We start from the raw sequence: 20,591 nt of genomic DNA on the forward strand, positions 1-20,591 counted from the left end.
TATTGATCAATCGATTCATGTCCTGGGCCCAGCAAGATGTTCAACATATAAAGGTAGTCACTAATCTTGATAGCCTGTTTTTAATCCTTGGGAACCTGTCTCAGTGAGGGTTTTACTGCTGTGAAGAGACACCATGACCAAGGCAGCTCTTATAAAGAACAACATTTAATTGGGGCTGGCTTACAGGTTCAGAGGTTCAGTCCATTATCATCAAGGTGGGAACATGGCAGCATCCAGGCAGGCATGGCGCAGGAGGAGCTGAGAGTTCTGCATCTTCATCTGAAGGCTGCTAACAGAATACTGGCTTCCAGGTAGCTAGGGTGAGGGTCTTCAATCCAAGCCCACAGTGACACACCTCCTCCAACAGGGCCACACCTTCTAATAGTGCCACTCCCTGGCCCAAGCATATACAAACCACCACAGACCCACAAGGTAGAAAGAAGAAAACTGAATCCTTGAATCCTGCAAATTGTCTACTAACCTACACACACACACACACACACACACACACACACACAAATAAAAATTAAATTAATTTTAAAAATATTCAAAAGCTCACATCCTGGTGATTTTTACTTCTTGAAATTACAGGGTGTTTTTATTCATTGCGTCCCCCCACCCCTTGGAGACAGATCCTTATGAAGCCCAGGCTAGCCTCAAACTTGCTACACAGAAGATGACCTTGAACATTTACCTTCCTGCCCTGCCTCGTTAGAGCTGGGATTACATTCCCGAGCCACCAAAGTCTGTCATGTTATTCAGACGTTCTTGCCCAGGACAGACGTGGTCTCAGCTCTCTATTGGCTTAACTTTCATGATTTTAAATTCTCATAGCTTTTCCTTCCCTGAGTATGCTGACCTTGGGATCTCCGGTAATGGCTCCAAGGAGGATGAAAGGGCCCTGCACCCACTCAGCCTCGCGCTGATGGTAGAGATAGTCGCTAGGCGGTCCTGGTTCCTGTTGAGGCGGAGTAGACATTTTCCTGAGGGAAATGGACTATCCCATGGTTAAATAGCAGCTAGAGAATATTTTCAGAATACATTCGTAAGTCAGTGCATGAGGTCCATGGTAGCCTCCTGTGGGCTCTGAGTGGTGGGAGGCACCCTAGTGCCTCCGCCTCCACAGGTTCAGGGCAGTAGAGTTCTGGTGAACAGCCCCAGAGGAGAGGGTATTTTTAACATTTGTGGATTTCATGATGCAAATACCCCTCCCCCCACACTCTCCCACCCCCACCCCACCTCCACCACCGCCACATCAGATCTCAAGCCACCACCGCTGTCACTTCCTGGAAATTGAACCATCTGCTCTTGCGAGCAGCTGCCAGCAGCCCAAGCATTCCATGGTTCTAGCCCCTCAAGGTGAGTCCAGCAGATGCTCTTCTCAACACAGAATTTCGAATGTCAAGAGCTTTTAAAAAAAAAAAAAGTACATTTAAAAACTGGAGAAAACCTAATTTCTAGGATTTTCTCCCTACCCCCCTTTTCCCTCTATAAAACAAATTACAATCTATGGGCATTATCATTTTATAAGAGAAACAGTATATTAGCTGACATAACCTGTCATCCTCAACAGTCCAGAGACTGAGGCTGGAGGACTTAGGGTTAGCAGCCAGCCCAGGCGACCCAGCAAGAATGTGTGTTTGCTCTTCTTCACCTTCACACTGGCTAGAGTCCTGGGAAGAGGGAGCCTCGGTTGAAAACACACCTCCTGCAGACTAGCCCAGAGGCATGTCTGTGGGAACATTTTCTTGACAGATGACTGCTTGCCAAGGGAGGGCCCACAGCCTGTGGGTGTTACCACCCCTAGACAGGTGGTCCTTCCTAGGGTTGTGTAAGAAAGCAAGTTGAGTGAGCCATGCAGTGAGTGACATTCAGTCACTACCCTCACAAGGACAGAGTTCCTGGCTCTGCACTAGAGAGAGAGAGATTCAGAGACTGGTAGCATAATTTGGGGTGGACATTTTGTAGACATGTTCCTAACCTTTAGTCTGTGAATTCAAAACAGATAAACAATTTTATAAAACACATTTTTTTCCTAAATGTTACTGTTTTTCCTCTGTGTGCACGGAGGTTTTGCCTACTGAAAGAAAAGCAGGTGCTCTGAGCCGTGTGTGTGTGTGTGTGTGTGTGTGTGTGTGTGTGTGTGTGTGTGTGTGTGAGAGAGAGAGAGAGAGAGAGAGAGAGAGAGAGAGAGAGCGCAACTCATACTGTAGCTCAGACTGGCTGGCTTTGAACTCACAAATTTCTGTATCAGCCTCCTGCCACGCCCTTTTATGTTAATGTATTTAATTTTTTCCCCCAAAGCTAAGGTGAGACACAAACATGATAATGAATCCAGCATGGAGGCCACAGACAATGGGAAAACATTCAGGATTCTCAAGACCTTACTCTGTAGTCCAGGCTAGCTTTAAACTCAAGACAGCAGTCCTCCTGCCTCAGCTTCTTAAATAGCTGAATAGGAGCCGTTTCCTAGGCTGTTTTAGGACTAAGGTGCTTGTTGGAGTTGAGGACATCTGAGTGTGCTTCTGAAAGGGAAAGAAAGGTGTGAGCAAACAAACGTGGAGAAGGAGCCTGGCAGAGAAGGACAAATGGAGGACGCTCTTGTCATCCCGGGGAAGAAAGCTCTGCTGTGTCTTCTCTGTCCCATGAAGACACTGGAACAGGCAGAGAGCAAAGGGGGTTGGGACAGTCAGGAAAAGAAGTTCAGAGGTCCACCCTTCGTTGTTACTTGTTCTGCCCCAGAACAGCTGTGTTGCTGGTGTTTCAGCCTGTACCTTTCTCAGCCCTGGACACGTGAGTGCTGTATGTATGTGTCAGGCTCCTTGTGTCTTTTATCTAGAAATACCTTTCTAGACTCCGTTTTCATTTCTGCTGTAGATTAGGCCACTGTTGACTTCCTTCCAAATTCTCTGAGACAGAGATTATGTGTGTGGACATTTGGGTGTGGGAGCCCAAGGAGGCCTAGAGAGACCATTAGATTCCCCGAAGCTGGAATTGCAGGTGCTTGAAAGCCATCACACTGGGTGCCGTGAACCAACCCCAGGTCCCCGACAGCAGCCGTGCTGTGCGAGATCTCTTCAGCCCCAGAGAGGCAGCTTCCACTTCTCTCATCACCCGACTCCAGTTGCTCTTCGTTTACCGCCCCTCCAGTGTCTGTGTGTTGTTCTACCCCACTGATTGGTTTTCCACCCAGAGTCTGGAAATCTCCTTAAGAAATAATCTAAGCAAATGAGCAGGACAGAGTTAGTAGATCATCTGAAACTGTGCTGCCCCTAGCCTGTGAGGGGCCTGGTTTGTGTGAGTGGCATGAAACACATCTATCTATCTCTTTATCTGGCTGGGTACAGCTCCACATCAGCCTGCCAGGCTTGGGAAACGGAAGGCTGACTGCAGTGTCTGTCTCTCTCCTCTCCTCTCTCACTCTCCCTCTCTTTCTCACCATGAATATCACACCTGGCCCAAAAGTGCTCCGCTGAGAGAAGAGCCTATGGCCTTTCTTAAACAAATCAGTACTGCGAAGTGTTCTCACAGTTTAAAAAGAAAAGTCTTACCGAGCAATCTTGAACACACTTCTGTTTACTCAGTTTTCAATGGTTTACTGGTCCTTAAAGACCACACAGTACTACACAGTGGCTTTCCTTTCCGCTGCGAACACACCATGGGTTTATCTTCAAAGCCATTCCTTGGTGACGATCAGTCATCGGTAACTTTTATATTTTGGTAAACAATTCCTAACCGTGGATTAGGGGACAAACCCTGGGTGTTTTGCTCCCCCTCCAGCTGGGCACTTCAACTGCATCTAGCCCTTCAGTACCTCCTTGACGGTAAAAAGCAAGATGTTCCAGGGATAGCCAGCCAGCTCCTGGCTGTTGTGTGTAGCTTTTGCTAGCTCGCCTTAAGCTCCAGGAATGGGCCGCGCTAACCCCACCCGGGTTCCCTCGGATCCACGGATAAAACTCTCTCTCTCTCTCTCTAACTCTCTCTCTCTCTCTCTCTCTCTCTCTCTCTCTCTCTCTCTCTCTCTCTCTCTCTCACACACACACACACACACACTCACACTCACACTCACACTCACACTCACACTCTCTCACTCTCACTTCAACCTGTCTTCTTGGCTTATTAGCTGGGTGCCTCTAATCTCCCAACTACGGAAATGGCCTACGGCTGCTCCACCTTAGATCTCACATGGCTGATTGCTGATTGACTTTCCCCCCCCTCCAAACCGTGCCTGCCTCCAGGGACCAGAAGTCCCGCCTCTTTTCCTCCCACCTAGCCATTGGCCCCTTGCATCTTTATTGATCAAGAACCAATTGGGGAAAAGTACCTTAGCATCAGAAACACCCTCTACACCTGGGGGCGTAGCTTCCTACTGATGGAGTCTGAGCTGCGGTTCAGGTCAGTTCCAGTAGCCCACCCAGCATAACCTTGGAACAACGTCGTCTTTCTCCTTACCAAATCTCAGGCTAACATCAATTCATTGTGCTCAGGTACTTCCTTCAAGGGGAAATGAGTACAATGTCATTTCTCAAATTTCTATTTATTAAACTCTACAGAGAAAAAAAGAATATTTTATTCATGCATATTCTTACTGTTTAGAAAATGGTTTTTGGATGTATTAGTTCATGTAATTCTGAGTCAGAATTTCCATCTTAAATATAAAAATGATCGTTAGGGGATGTGGCTCAGTGTTAAAGTTCTTGAGATATATATATCAAAGCCATATATATATATATATATGTATATATATATATATATATATACATATATATATACATAGGCTTTGAGTTCAATCCCCAGTAGCAACGAAGAATAAAAGTGAATAAATTACAAAAGGGAATTAATTTAAACTAGTAAAACTCAATTATCGGGGCTGGAGGGATGGCTCAGCAATTAAGAGCACTGACTGCTCTTCCAGAGGTCCAGAGTTCAATTCCCAGCAACCACATGGTGGCTCACAACCATCTGTAATGGGATCTGATGACCTCTTTGAAGGCAGCAATAGTATACTCATATACATAAAATAAATCTTAAAAAAAAAAAAAAAAAAACCCACATACAGTTATCCTTGAGACTGTCAATCATACCATGTTCTCTACCTGAGTAATTATTGTTCCTGTGAGGCGGGGACTAAGAGGCTTTCCACTCCGTCTCTAAGGGTCAAGTGCTCTTTTGTGGTCCCTGAGGGTACCTGGACGGATGTGGTGCGTGCATGCTTTCCCATGCACATACATGCACACATGGTGCACATGCACACAATTACGTTTTTAAGGGAACAAGTGAAGGGTCATCCATCCCTGGGCTCCAGTCTCAAAGTAGGTACAGACCCACTCCAGTCCTGTCCATTCTGACTCCCTCCCTCCCGATCTGGTCTCCACCAGTTAACACACCTTAACTCTGGTTCCCTTTGAGGTGGCTCCTCCTTTTTGCTCCCTGCACACTAAGGATGAAAGGAATGTTCAAAACTCTCTCTGTGTGTTCTAGGAATGCAGGCCTTTTGTGCCTACGTTGGTTTCTGGAAGAATCCCTCTTCATAGGCAGCCACCCAAACCCTGAGTCTGAGATGCCTGTACTCTAGTCATGCTGAACACTCTCTTTCCCCAATGTGGAGAGTGATGGAAACTCACATGCTACTCGGCATGTGGCAGAGCAGGCACCCCTGTGGCACAGAAATGTAACATGAGAAGTGTGCCCCTCACTTTACACATTCAACCAGAGGTGAACTTCAACAGGGGCACAGCAGGGGCAGCCCATTAAGCCCAGAGCCCAGAGCTGTCCACTTTGAGATTCATTCTACTCTTTTATCTTCTGCAGACTCCTCAGCGCCATAATCCAACATCTCTGATTGCTTTATCCTTCTGAATTCCAGCATCAGCGTTCAGCAACTCTGCTTGGACCTTGGAGGACTTTCTCTCCCAAGCCTTACCTGACTCTTCCCCAGGCATGTTACATACCCACAACTCAGTACCTTAGTGCTCCCACTGTAGGCAAGCTCGACAAAGCCACCATTTCTTTACAATCAGGAAGGTGTGATTTCCCTCAGGCCTGCCTTTCTCAACTTACAGGACTAGCTAAGACTCACCACCAAAACAGAGGTTCTCTTAGAACCTTAGACTGAGCTTGGAACGTCATCGGGTGACACCCCTTGACTCCCAACCCCAGAACTGGACTACAGTACAATTCCTGGGCCTGAGCATAGGTGTTTTAATTTTAGAGTGTTTGTTTATTTGTTTGTTTGTTTGGGGTTCTGGAGATACTATGAGAACCATCACCTGCCTTTCTCTTTGCCAGTTCACAACCCTGCTGTTTCCTGGAGCTAACCCTCAAGACACTTCCCTGGAACACCCAGCACAAAGCTTAACAAATGCATGCTGTCTCCCCTTTGTCCTCCTTAGCTCACCTCTGAAGAACACTGTTTAACCATTGTGAGAAAGGTTTCCCCACTCCAGCTCACTGAAAATAGATGCCATTGCATTGCACAGAGATCCAGTTCACTTGGTGTCTAGCCTGCAGTAGACAGGTTTATTGATTACAAATGGAACTTAGGATTTTACTTTCTTTTGTAAGATGTTTTCAGGTAGGAGTGTGTGTGTGTGTGTGTGTGTGTGTGTGTGTGTGTGAGAGAGAGAGAGAGAGAGAGAGAGAGAGAGAGAGAGAGAGAGAGAGAGAGAGAGATACAGATACAGATACAGATACAGATACAAAGTACCCAAGGAGGCCAGAGGCATTGGAGCCCCTGGAGCTGTGAGCTGCAAGGTATGGGTACCACAAATTGAACTTGGGTTTTTGTCAAGAGCTGCAGGGTGTTTTTAAGTGCTGGGCCATCTCTTCTGGCCCAGAACTTAAGTTTTTAAGGTTGTTTGCTTGTTTTGTTTGTTTCTTTCACTTTCCTTTGGTATAAAACTTAGTACACTGTTAAAACAGAGTACATGCAGGGGTGAAATGAGAGAAATGTTTAGCTTAGCTGGCAAGAGGAGCCATAGCTGTCACGTGAGCAATGGCGAAGTTACTTGAACGTGCAGACTGCTTAGCTCTGTGGAACTGAGTCTGTTAGGACTGAACTTGTTTTCACTCAGAATGTCCTTCAGGAAAACTCAGTAGAGTCTCTCCTTCTTACAGAAGGCACACAGTGTAGGCTCCAGCGGGGAAGGGGGCTTGGATGAATACAAATTGTGATTTTGATTTCGCGGCACAGGACGGTCATCCTTGACCCTAGTCTAGCTTCTGCTACTGAGTAACTGCTGATGTCATCGTGTCCTGCCGAGGTTCCTGAGCCCAGGGTTCTCCACAGGGACAGTGTATGCCCAGAGTTGTGGGCACAAAAATGTATGAACACTTTTCATATGGGGTTCCATTTAATCCTCAGAGCCATTCCTTGAGAATGGCTGCCGTCATCCCCAACTGAGGACACTGAAACTCAAGAGACATGGGTGTTTAAGGGTTTAGCTAGCTCTGATATCCATTCCTCTTCTCCCACTTCACACCTCTCCTTGGCTCCACGTTTGCCAATGCTTTGAGGCTGCTCTGACACCTGAGACATCCTGACCCTTCAATGCTTCTCCCTTGTCCCCTGGGTTTGCAGTCTCTCCTGCCTTACAGACTGTCCAGAGCTGTTTGACTTATTGTGTTACTTTAACACTTACTGTAGGGGCCAGAGGTCAGGAGCTAATATGTCTGTGTCGAGGTGTGACCCTTTACACTTGTCCTCATTCAGTCTTCACGACAGCTTTGTAAAGTAGCTCTCTTCTCAGCTTTATTGATAAAGGCTCAGAGAGGTTAAGCAGTTGGCTCCATTCCCAGAGAAAGAAAAGCAGGAGCCATGTTTTACACCCAGGCCTGGCTGCAGCACCCGCACACGGGACACCAAGGAGCTCATAAACTTCCCTGCTTGCAGTTATTGTCTGGGGACCCTTCTTCTGTCATTCTGTCCCCTTGTTCTCCCACCCCACCATCACCAGCCCACGTGTCACACATACCACCATTACAATAGCTAGAAAATCTGCAATATTGGCAGACCCACACAACCAATGATTAAAATGATGGCCTTTATGTATAAGCATTTCTGACCTTTCTTAAAGGTACAGACAGATCTCACACCCCTGGCCCATGGTAGCTTAATTAAGAAGTTGGATTTTCGTCCTTTAATATAAATTACAGATTAAAGAGCATACACTACTATAGCCCTACCAACAACATTAGGCAGCCAGAGAACCTCCCAGGGTCTAGCCTTGTCTGAGGCTCTTTGTTTTTGGTTAGTTGGTTGTTTCAATTTCATTTTCCCTGCTTATTTCCAGAGTATACCAGGCTGACCCCACAGAAGAGTGTTCTGACAGCTACACTCACAGCTACATTCTCCCCCTTGTTGCTTCTGTCTTGACCCTGCTCATTGCTGTCTTTCCTGTGCGGGGACCCTGTCTTGCTCTCCTCTTTTGACTTTGAATATGTGTCCCATGCTCTTAGTGCACGGGTCTGGTGCCCTGCCTCTTGTAGGGACACGTGGCCATGTTGTGTTACAACTTCCCTGCAAGCCAGACCTAGCGGTGCAGGCTTGTAAATCAGACAAGGCAGAAGGATACCAAATTCAAAGTCTGCTTTAGCTGCACAGGGAGACCAGATGTAAAAGGGCAGAGGCAGAGGATGTAGCTTAGCCATACAGGACTTGTCTGACACATGTGAGACTCTGGGTTCAGTCCCCAGTCAGGGACTGGTCCCTGCAGACCAGGGTGCTTCCAGTAGGCTGCCACCATCCTTCCTGTAGTCACCATCTTTTATTGCCAACTAGGCATGTCTCCCCAGGGCCTTGTAGGTAAGCCTGGGTTTCTTCACAAGTTCTAAAACTAGTATAGAACCATACATGGCCCTTGGATGCCTATTTCCACAAGACGAACCTCTACACAGCAAATAAAACCAATTCTTTTTGGCAGACTGCTTGGACTAGGCAACAGGGCTTCTTAGAATAGTAAGATTCCCTGCTCCTCTGGGAACCCGGGAACGAACTTCTCTGCCGAAGACTCTCAGATGAGCTGCCAAGAAGAAGAAGAAGAAGGTCTCCCTGGCAGGAGAGTTGTGTGTACTATTTAGAGATCGGACCTACACAAGAGCAGCAACACTGTATGGCCAGGGTTTTCACTCAGGCCAAGAAAGGTGGCCATGTGGCAGAAACTAGACAGGAAATGGAGCTGTGTTCAGAAACAACGCTGGCCATTTGCCCCTGTTTGAGAATTCTGTTTAAAGTTATTGAATTCATCTTGAGTGCTGTGAATTATTTATTCATGTTCTATATTTAACTTGTTAAATGAAGAAGAGCGTGTTCCTGTAAGGGAAAAGCCTGTTTCAGTCTATTGCAGATAGTCTTGAGAAATACTTCTGAAAGTTAGAGCTTTGTCCCAAGGAAGCCTGTGAGGATCCAAAAAAAAAAAAAAGAAAGGAAAAAAAAAGGAAGTTTCCTACTCAAATTATCATCACAATCATTGAGTGTAATGTTGACTCTGCGTCAGTTTCTCTTCCCTTTCTTTCCACTTCTGATATCTTTCTAATTCACACAAAGGTGGTGACTCCCTCTGAGCCTGCTGGTAGAGGCTGAGCATACTGGGAGTATAGTTAACGTGAGTGAGAGGTTACTATGAGAGCCATCCAACTGTAGACTAGGATCCAATAATGAGGCAAGGCAGAGAGGGCTAAGAAAATAGATCTCACCAGGCGGTGGTGGTGCACGCCTTTAATCCCAGCACTTGGGAGGCAGAGGCAGGCGGAGAGGCCAGCCTGGTCTACAGAGTGAGTTCCAGGACAGCCAGGGCTACACAGAGAAACCCTGTCTCAAAAAAACAAAAAACAAAAACAAACAAAACAAACAAAAAAAAGAAAATAGATCTCGGTCCATGAGATTCAACCAGGATGTTTTATTTATTTGGAGACGGACTCATGTAGCCCAGGCTAGCTCAAACCTGCTATGTCACTGAAAATGACCTGGTATTTCTGATTCTCCTGTCTCTACCTCCCAAGTGCGTGTGCATGTTTGTGTGCGCGTGCGTGTGTGTGTTTAAATAGTCACTGTTCACTTTACTATGCCTATGTGTGTTGTAACAGCTGCTAAACATGAAAGTTGCCTTATGGTTAGATTTTTTTTAAATCATTTACTTTTTTTTCCCCCTGGAAGTAGATGGTGCAGATTAGGCAATCGCTAATTCAAAACTACACAACTCTTTCAAATACTAAGATGATGCCACAGTAAACAAGCTAACACTACAGAATTTGCACCATGCACAAAATTATCGAAAATATCATATAAAATTACCTTTAGGCTACAGCTATAATACACATATGAATTTCTTATTTATTCTCAAGCACTATCTTCTAACATATCTCATTATGGGCATGTAAGTTCTCCAAACCTTGAAAACACTCTAGTCTCAGGCTGGAGAGATAGCTCAGCAGTTAAGAGCACTGACTGCTCTTCCAGAGGTCCTGAGTTCAATTCCCAGCAACCACATGGTAGCTCACAACCATCTGTAATGGGATCCAATGCCCTTTTCTGGTGTGTCTAAAGACCGCTACAATGTACTTAATAAATAAAACAAATTTTAAAAAAAAACACTCCAGTCTCAAGGAAAATTCAATCAGGAATTGTCCTTCAAATGTCTGCTAGGGGACTGGAGACATGACTCAGTGGTTAAGGGTAGTTGCTGCTCTTGCAGAGGACCAGGGTTCAATTCCCAGCATCTACATGATGTACACAATCATCAGTAACCAATTCTAGAATATCTGATGCCCTTTTCTAACCTCCTCAGGGGCCAGGCACACCTGTGGTGCACAGACATACATTCAAAGGCAAAACACACATAAAGTAAAAGGAATATATGTAAGTTTTTCAAATTTGCTTAGGTTTTTTTTAAATCCCTTTAATCCCGTCTGTATCTTCTTTTGTTTTTGAGATTTATTTATTTATGTATGTAAATGAGTACACGGTTGCTGTCTTCAGATATATCAGAAGAAGGCATCAGATATTCTCGAACTGGAGTTACTGATGATTGTGTACATCATGTGGTTGCTGGGAACTGAACTCAGAACCTCTGGAAGAACAGTCAGTACTCAACCACTGAGCCATCTCTCCAGGCCCTGCATCTTCTAATATTCTGTCTAATGTTCTGTAAGGTTAGTTTAACAAGATAACATATCAAATCCAGTTCCCAGATAAATGGGGTTTTTATATAGCCCTATGATATCAGATGAGAAAATGTTGACATTTTGAAAGAAGTTAGTTGTGAGCATATTTACAACCAGGTGATTGTATCTAAGGCGGGGATTGACACTTTGCCAGGAAGCAGTGGCATTCATGGTTTGGGTCCCCAGCCCCCAGAATGAATCACTTCCAATCCTGGCCCCTCCTCACAAGCATCTGAAACAAGGTCCTCAACTTAGTTTTTAAAATTTTTTTAAGATTGATTTATTTATTATGGATATAGCATCCTGCCTGGAGGTACACCTGCGTGCCAGAAGAGGGCACCAGATCTCATTATACATAGTTATGAGCCACCATGTGGTTGCTGGGAATTGAACTCAGGACCTCTGGAAGAGCAGACAGTGCTCTTAACCTCTGAGCCATCTCTCCAGCCCAGTCCTTAACTTACTTGTGCCTCATTTTTCTGATCCATAAAATAGAGATAACAAAGACCTTGAGATGTAATCTAGATGATAAAAGGAAATCACTACAAATAGTTCTTGATACACAGTTAGGGCTCAATAAGTACCAAGTACAATTTAATATAATAGTAAAAGAAGAAAACAAAACAATTGAATTCTATACAATTTACCTGCGAAAACAAATGACTGGAGATTTCTAGTCTCAAATTTGAGACTAGAAAGAAAACAATCTGGGAAAAAAATCACTGTCAGCATTTATACAACAGGCCAGCTGGTTAGTCTGTCTAATATTTATTAATCCTTAGGTGAAATAGAAAAATAACAAAGCACACAAATTGACAGTTTATGAAAGAAATCAGATCGGCTACATGAGCACATATCTGCCCTCATACACAATAACAATGTAATAAAGACACAGTGGCATATCAGAAAGAGAAAAGTTATAAATTACTAATATCAGACAGAGGGACATTACTATCTATTCGATACACATTAAAAGAATAATAAAGCAGAAGATCTCTATGTACAAACAAGTTTGCTTATGTTGAAAGGTAGCCCTACTGTGTGGAAGTATCAATAGTAATTGGAGTCAGCTGTCATCAATGAAGTAAATTGAATTAATCATTGACAGCCTTTCAAAATAGAAAGTACCAGGCCCAGATACACTCTTGGGTCAAATCTACTACACACCAATTTTCTCATCTTTTCCGGAAAACAGAAACCAAAAGGCCAGGTCCTGAATTACGCTGAGACCAGCATTACCCTGTTACCAGAAAGAGGACAGTGAGGGAAAAAGATCCCACCCAGCACGGTGTCTCTTATAAGCATAGATGCCAGCGTCTTCAGCAAAATACTAGTAAATTGATTCCAATGATGTATAAAACAATTACCTGCCATGGTCAAATAGGTTTGACTCCAGCCACGTGAGGCAGGTTCAGATTGCTTAAAAGTCAAGTAACAAGCCAGGCATCGACTATATTATTATAATTTCAGTACATGCCTGTGTCCCTGCACTTGAAAGATGGAGTCGGGAAAAGCAGGAGTTGAAGATCATTCTTTTTTTATTTTATTTTATTTTATTTTATATTTTATTTACATTTAAGATGCCATCCCCTTTCCACATTTCCCCTCCCTAGAACACCCCTGCCCCATGCCCCCCCTTTCCTTTTTGCTTTTATACGATTTTTTTAAAATGTTAATCAAAGGATTTATAAGTTTGGTAATGCTCTATCAGAAGCATAACCCAATACCCAACCTAGATATAAAAACTATCTTTGACTGGTGGAGACCTGTGAACATCTGCCTCCATGCCCCCTCTCTCTTTCTCTCTCTCATCACCTAGCTTCTCTTCTTCAGAAAATCATTCTCAACTATGTCGTGAGTTCAAGACCAGCCTGGGCTACATGAGACACATCTCCAATTTACATAGTGCTAGACATCGATTCCAAAGCTTTGTGCATGTGAGGCAAGCCCTCTCTGACTGGTCAGCCTTTCTGATTTCTAAAAAGGAAAAGACATTTTGGTAAAACAGGACACACAGACAGCAAACAAGCACAGGACAAGAGACGCGGTTTCATAGATCATTAGGAAATTGCAAACTAGAATACTGATAGGCTGCTATGCACCTATCACAATGGTTAAAATCCAAAGCCCTGGGGGCTGGAGAGATGGTTCAGTAGGTAGTTAAGAGCACTGACTGCTCTTCCAGAGGTCCTGAGTTCAATTCCCAGCAACCACATGGTGGCTCACAACCATCTGTAATGGGGTCAGATGCCCTCTTCTGGTATGTGTCTGAAGAGAGTGACACAGTGTACTCACATACATAAAATAAATAAATAAAATTCAAAGCCCTAACAAACCCAAATGCTGGTGAGGAAGCAGAGCAACTGGAACTCACGCTGTGCTGTTGCTGGCCGGAATGCAACAAAGGGTAGCCTCCTTAGGAGGCAGACCGCCCGGTCCCCACAAGCCAAGCACTGTCTTACAATGTGACCCAGCAAGCCTAGTCATTGATAAGATGGGGTGAGGAGGAGAAATGGCGGCCAGGACTTCCCAGGGAGGGAAGGTGGGTGAGTGGGTGGAACATAAGGGGTTTTCTAGGAATGAAACTGCTCAGCAGCACTGTGATGGAAGCCCGGTAAGCACTGCCAAACACAGAAGTTAAATGGTTTTAATTACATTTGTTTATTTACTTATCATTTGTATGGGACAGGGAGGAGGTCAGAAGTCAACATGTAGGGTTGGCTCTCCCCCTTTATTATGTGGCTCCCGAGATTGGACTGACTTTGTACGCTTGGCAGCTAAGCCTACTAAGCCATCTCAGCCTCTCAAAAATGCACCGAACGTTCTAGCACCGTGGTTCTCAACCTGTGGGTTTCGACCCCTTTGGCAAACCTCTATCTACAAAAGAAATTTACATTGTGACTCATAACAGTGGCAAAATTACATTTGTGAAATAGCAACGGAAATAACTTTATGGTTGGCGGGGTCACCACAACATGAGGAACTGTATTAAAGGGTCACAGCGACAGGAAGGTTGAGGACCACAGAGCTAGCACAAAGCATGAATCCCAATGTAAACTCTGAACTTTGGTTAATAATATGTCAACATCAGTTTGTCCTTCAAGCTTGGGGAGGTCAGGGTCACCCTGGTGGCAGAATGGTGGTTACAATGAACACGATAGTCATGTCAATCTGCGTTTCTAAACCTATAGACAGTGCGGGTTATTGATACTGTCCTGACAGAGTTCTGCTGTCATTGCTCCTTGACAAAGGATATGAGCCTTATTTTGTTTTTGAAACAGGGTCCTAATGCATTACCCAACCTAGCCAGGGCGTCTTCTTGTTTAATATTTATCTACATGTATTTTATATGTATGACTCTTTTGCCTGCAAGTCTGTCTGTACACCATGTGTCTGTGCGGTGACCACAGAGGCTATAGAAAAGGGAGTCAGAGCCCTTGGAATTGGAGTTAATAGCCAGTCATGGGTTGACATGGTTGCTGGGAATCAAACCCTGGTCCTCTGCAAAAGCAGAAAGTGCTTTTACCACTGAACTCTTTCTCCAGCCCTGAGAGCCAAGACTTCTTCAATTCAAATGATCCTCTGGCCCAGCATCAGGAAGCAAATATTTCTAAGTTCATCTTCAGAGAGTAATATGTGTAAACCCACATATTTAGTTTCAAGTTGACACTTGAAACTAAACCCCTAAGCTCTGCCCAGCTGCAAAAATTAAAAGCCACAAGATCAATAGCCAGATCACTATATTGGTGTTACAAGTGCTCAATTATTTATAGTCGCCAGGATCACCACATATAAAATCGATTAACACGTAGATAGTAAAGTATACTTGGGAGGCACCTGGGCTTGGAGAAATGCTTTCAGTGTGTTACAGAGACAAGTGAGGATTTATTAAGGACTCTGCGTATTGGATAGAAGTGTAAATTTTGCCATGATTTGGGAGGTAACCCCATGTCAGCATCCATTCCTGAACTGGTGAGTCCCTGAGAAATCCTGCTCAAACCCACCTATCACATTGATGCTGTGCTGTAGAAGCACGTGGGATTCCAGTCAGTCTGTGCCACTCTGTCTGTTACCTAGGAAACCATTATTGGGTTTTGCTGTAGCAAGAAGAGCAATGGTAAGTGGACAGCCATCTCAGAATCCTCTCTTAATGGCTTTTGTAGCTTCACAGGCCTCCTGCTTGCTTCTCTACTATCCACTGCTCCAGTTTGATCTGGGTCTGCACAGTTCAGACCACTGCTTGTACACACACAAATGTACACACATGCACTCACACATATACACACATACACACACATGCACTCACACATATACACACATACACACACAAACACATACAGATATATACACATATATATACATTCACACACATACATACACAAACACACATGCACAAAGACATACACGTACACACGCAGACACACACAAAGCGATATCAGCGAAGCTTCAAAGTGTTTAGTTTTCATCTGCGCTTGCTGCTTTGTGTTTTGCACATGCTTGTTTTGAAGCCATTGTTTAAAAATCAGGTTATTATTCCTTAAACCTTTATCTTCAGCCCTTCCCCTGAAATACTGGGTGGTACTGAAGCTGTATCTAGTCATGAGGTAATCCATCAGAACAGAGCTGCTGCAACTACCACTTACAGGGCACACGTTCTGTACTGTGAGACTGTCTCAGTACCTATTGTTCCAGCCAGGGACAGTTCCCTGCTGGTCCCAACCGGAGCATTAATTTTCACTCAGTAGCACTGCCCTCCCATGTTCGTGCCTTCCTATGACAAAGGAAGTGTTCTCTTTCCCACATCAGGATGAGAAGTGGGGAAAGAAGACAGGTCACCGATGAGGTTAAGAAGCCGGGTGTAGTAGAAGCGGGTCAGAACCTCTTGCACCCGGAGGATAGATGTGTTCAAGGCCATCTTGGACAACTTATCGGAGTCTGTCTCAAAATAAAAAGTAGAAAATCAGTTCATGGATACAGCTCTGTAGTAGAGTGCTTGCCTGGCCTGGCATGCTCAAACCTTAGGTTCGATCCATAATACTAGTAAGTATCATATTAAGTCAGGCATGGTGATATCAGCACTTAAGAAGCCAAGGAAATAAGACTGCAATGTGTTCCAATACAGTGAATACCCGGCCAGCCAGGGCTACCGGTGAAACTGTTTAAAGGGACAAGAGATCATTCTTGGAGTGAGTGTGCAGTGTGAGGCCAGCCGCCGGTGGGTGACCCTGCTCATCCTGTTATCTGTGCTCTTGGAGCGTGTTACACTCTGGGCACACTCCCTACACCAGCTTGCTGCCTCCAAACCCACCTGCCATGAATCTGGAAGTTAGAGTTTCAGGTGGCTCTTAATTGCTTCTCCAAAGATGCCTGCCTTACTCTCTACACCAGTCCTGATTTCTGACATCTACACAGGAGCCATCCTGTTTGTCTCTAATTCAGTAATAAGTGCTATCTGTCTGCTTTGTGATTCTTCATTGAATAGCATCAGAACACCCTGGCTCAGATGCTCCCTAACCATTTCATATTCCTTGAGGCTAGTATAACCAGGAACTAGTTTAGCTAATTGCCTTTAAAAAGAAAGAAACAAACAAACAAGAAAGAAGGCGGAAGGGAGGGAAGGGGAGGGCAGGAGACGGGAGGGGAGGGCTGTGGCCGTCAGCCAGTGCCTAGCTGGTGTCAGGACTCTGTGTTTCGCTTACTTTTCTGCTACAATTGTTTTACCTTATGGGATGAGGCAAACGTTCTCTTCCCCTTTGTTCAGCCTCCTTTATCAGAGTTAATCACATAAAAATAAGAGATTTGTCTGGGCAGTAATGACACATACCTTCAATCCCAAAGGCAGAGTTGAAGCCAGCTTGGTCTATAGAGTAAGTTCCAGGACACGGCACGGGTGGGGGCTACATAGAGAATAACCCTGTCTTGAATCCCTACCCCCACCAAAACAGAGAAGGGGGCGGTGGAGTGGGGAATGAAGAGGTCAGATCTGCCCTGAGTGAGCTGGTACGTGGCTACAGTCCCAAGGCTTGGAGGCAGCAGGATCAGAATTCTTGGCTCGGCTACTCAGGGACTTCCACACGGGACCATATGAGACTCTGTGTGGAGAGAATCGGGGTTTGGTTTGTTCATGTTTTGAGACAGCAACTCATCGCATGTTTGCCAGGCTAGCCTTGAACTCCTGGTCCTCTTGCCTTTGTCTCCACACTGCTTGGAAATAGGCGCAAATCAAGCCTGCCCCAGTAGAATAAAAGCAGTAAGTTTTGGGGGTCACTGAGATGGCTCAGTGGGTAAGAGCGATTGCTGCCAAACCCAATAGCCGGAGTTTGATCCAGAGAACTTGAATGATGGAAAGGCAAAACTCACTCCCACTCATACACAGTAAACAAACAGTTCTTTTATTTGTTTGTTTGTTTATTTATTTATTTTGTTTTTTTGAGACAGGGTTTCTCTGTGTAGTCCTGACTGTCCTGGAACTCACTCTGTAGACCAGGCTGGCCTCGAACTCAGAAATCCGCCTGCCTCTGCCTCCCAAGTGCTGGCATTAAAGGCGTGTGCCACCACCGCCCAGCTTCTTTTAAATTTTTAAAGATTCATATGTACAAGTGTTACATTCACATGTCTGTCTGTCTGTGTATCACATGTGTGCCTGGTACCCATGGAAACAAGAAGGTACTAGACCCTACAGAACTGGAGTCATGGGTGGTTGAGAGCTGAAGTATGGGTGCTGGGACTTGAACCGTGGTCCTCTGCAGGAACAAAAATGTTCTCAACCATAAAAGGAAAGAGACTAGACACAGTGACATAGCCTTTAATCTCAGCATTCAGGAAGCAGAGGCAGGTGGATCTCTGTGTTTGCGGACAGTCTGGTCTACATGGATTGTTCCAGACCAACAAGGGCTACATAGTAAAACCCTGTCTCTAAACTCAAGCCAAAGAAGAGAAAGGGAAAAAAAAATGTAGCCCTTTAAAGTACTAACCTTGTGCATTGCAAAAGAAATAGAGGAAACAGGTGGGATGTAGACAGGATGCTGTTCCAATTCACCCTTCCTCTCTGTGCCTTCAAACTCTAGCATCCCCGAACTACAGAAATGGACCCTAGATGGTTTACCCAGAGTCTGCTCACCCCAGAAGCAGCTTGCTCCCTAATGATCATGGATCCACAGACTCATCCTGAGAATCTGGAGCCAATGTCCCTGGCTTCAGTGTCAGAGGTCTCTGCCAGGCTTTGGAACTGCTGTTGGCAGTCTGACAGCTCTGGCGTCTCAGTAGGGCAGAAGAGTGGGGGAGCCTACTGGTCAGCAGGACCTTAATGAAGCCTATGGTCAAGGCCCCCAGAAAAGAAAAAGGTTTTGGCCTGAAGGTGATTGGAGGCTGAGTTAGTGTAGGTCTCCATCCCATTCTGTGTAGAACAGCCTGCAGTTCTGGTCTGTATTGGCATGGCTAGCCTCTTGGTTTGGCTGAGATGAACTGGAGAGCTGGCACTAGGGCTCATGCCGTGGTCCAGAGAAGAGCCAAGTTTACACCTTATGAACTCCACCAAAGAGGAAGCCCTACCACTGCCCCAGCTGCCCCAGAGCCGCACCACCCACTGCCACTGAAGGAAGTGCTGACTCTCTCAACAGGGCCAGGATGACTCGGCAATGAGAACGAGGCAACGCGGAGATCACCACCTTTTTCTCCTCTCGCCTTACTTCCTCTTTTCTTCTCGGCGCCCAGCGATGGAGGGACTGGACAATAGAATCTTCCTTGAGCAGACATGTAAGTATGCACCCCTCCCCACGACACACATGCGCACACGCGGCACAGCCCCCACCTACAAAGCTACAAAGCGAGGCTCAGACCTGCACTATCCACCATGAAGCTCACACAGACCGTGCGGGGCCTCTTTCCATTCAGAGTGATAATAAGCGCCTGCTCTCATTTTCGTTAACAAACACTGTAGCGGGCCAGGGTTGCAGTTTCCTTAGCCTACTTCCTCCTAAAATACCAGTCTGTGGTCAATCAAATTCTGCAAAAGAGTTTCTCCCTCAGACGTTACCGACTAACACAGCTAAGCCCCCAGGGTTTGGTAGGGTCCCCCCAGGCATGTAATCATGACAACCTTGAATCAGTGAGGTTTCCCAAGGTTCTGATTCTGTGAATCCACCATTCCTTCATGGATTTCTAAACCCACTGTCCCTAGACACGAGCTGGCCCGTGTCATACCGGAAACCGCGACAGTCACTGGCAGTCACTGATGGCAGCCTCTCTTCCCGCCAAATCAAGTCAAAACGGCCTCTTGTCTTTGCTGTGGTGTTTCGATTTTTGTATACATCACCCTGTGGGCATGGAATAGGGTTCAGTTTTCCTGCTAGGTGCCACGGCAGGCCAGGCCTTGCAACTTGAGACAGTCAGGGACCTCTGGGAAATATTTTCCTCCACGGACACTCTTTCCTAGTCTATGGGTGGCATGAAAGGTAACAGTGAGTGTAAGATGTCTGGCTGTCATTCTCAGGAAATGGCAGCCGAAATAGTTGATTCTGTCAATCAGAGGCACTGGAGCTAGAATATTCAGAATGACTATTGCAGCCAAAAAGAATAGGGAGGTTCTGTGGGCTGAGACCTGCAGGCTTCTCAGAGGGATGGCTCCCAGGTTGCGAATACGCCTAATAGAGGCAGGAAGGCTGTGGTCTTCAGACTGTTGAGGTTCATACACACTCAGGCTGTAAAGGGCAATGAAATGGCAAGATGTGCATCTTAGAGCACAGACTGGAGAGAAGGGGGCAGGGCCGGGACATGTCAGGTGCCCATGATTCCAGCTGTGACCCTGTGACCTGAGGTGGAGGCTGTGGTCAGAGAAGTGGGCTGGTCAGAGCAGCTTGCCACACGCTGTCTCTCCCTGCGCTAGGTAGTTGGGAGGAAATAGCTAAGAGGAACTAGAGGCTTCTGACTGGAGACAATCTGGTGGTTGTGGACGTCAGAACCTGGAAAGTGAGATCATGCGTTTGTAAGAAACGGTTCTTTGTTCTTTGCTGTTTTTTAATCATGTAGTTTTGAACACTGCTGCCAAGCACTGTGCGCTGGTGAGAGGCGGCGGTGGGGGGGATGTTTATCTGGTAGGAGAAAGGAAGAATAGCACGCACCACAGAACACCAAGCTGTCTCCTTCCTGAACAGAACCAGCTTCACATCCCGGAATTTAGCTGTGAATAGCATTTGAAAATGCTGGAGCCTTTTCTATAGAAAGATAGTATTACCAAGACTGACAGTTTTGAAAATTACAGCGTCTGTGATACCACTGTTTGGGATCAGTAAGTTAAGGCTTAGCATTTTGGTTTTGGGGAAAACAAGGTTGCCGCTGGTTAATTACTTAATAATTGATTCGTTAATTAATTAATAATTAATAATGCCCCTTAAAAGCACTGGGCTTTTGAATATCCAGACGTTTAAAACTGT

At 45.4% G+C, this 20,591-nt stretch overlaps 1 protein-coding gene across 11 annotated transcripts in view; it reads left to right on the forward strand.

The window, feature by feature from the left end:
* Pced1b (PC-esterase domain containing 1B) overlaps positions 1 to 20,591 on the forward strand; it is a 137,213-nt gene that overhangs the window by 95,993 nt on the left and 20,629 nt on the right. For all 11 annotated transcript variants that reach the window (XM_034517267.2, XM_076911966.1, XM_076911965.1 and 8 more), the window contains one exon: positions 18,780 to 18,915. The gene's annotated coding sequence lies outside the window, so the exon portion shown is untranslated. The remainder of the gene's footprint in view (positions 1 to 18,779; positions 18,916 to 20,591) is intronic.

Source organism: Arvicanthis niloticus, chromosome 13, assembly GCF_011762505.2.
Source record: "Arvicanthis niloticus isolate mArvNil1 chromosome 13, mArvNil1.pat.X, whole genome shotgun sequence".
In the NCBI taxonomy this organism is placed as follows: domain Eukaryota; kingdom Metazoa; phylum Chordata; class Mammalia; order Rodentia; family Muridae; genus Arvicanthis; species Arvicanthis niloticus.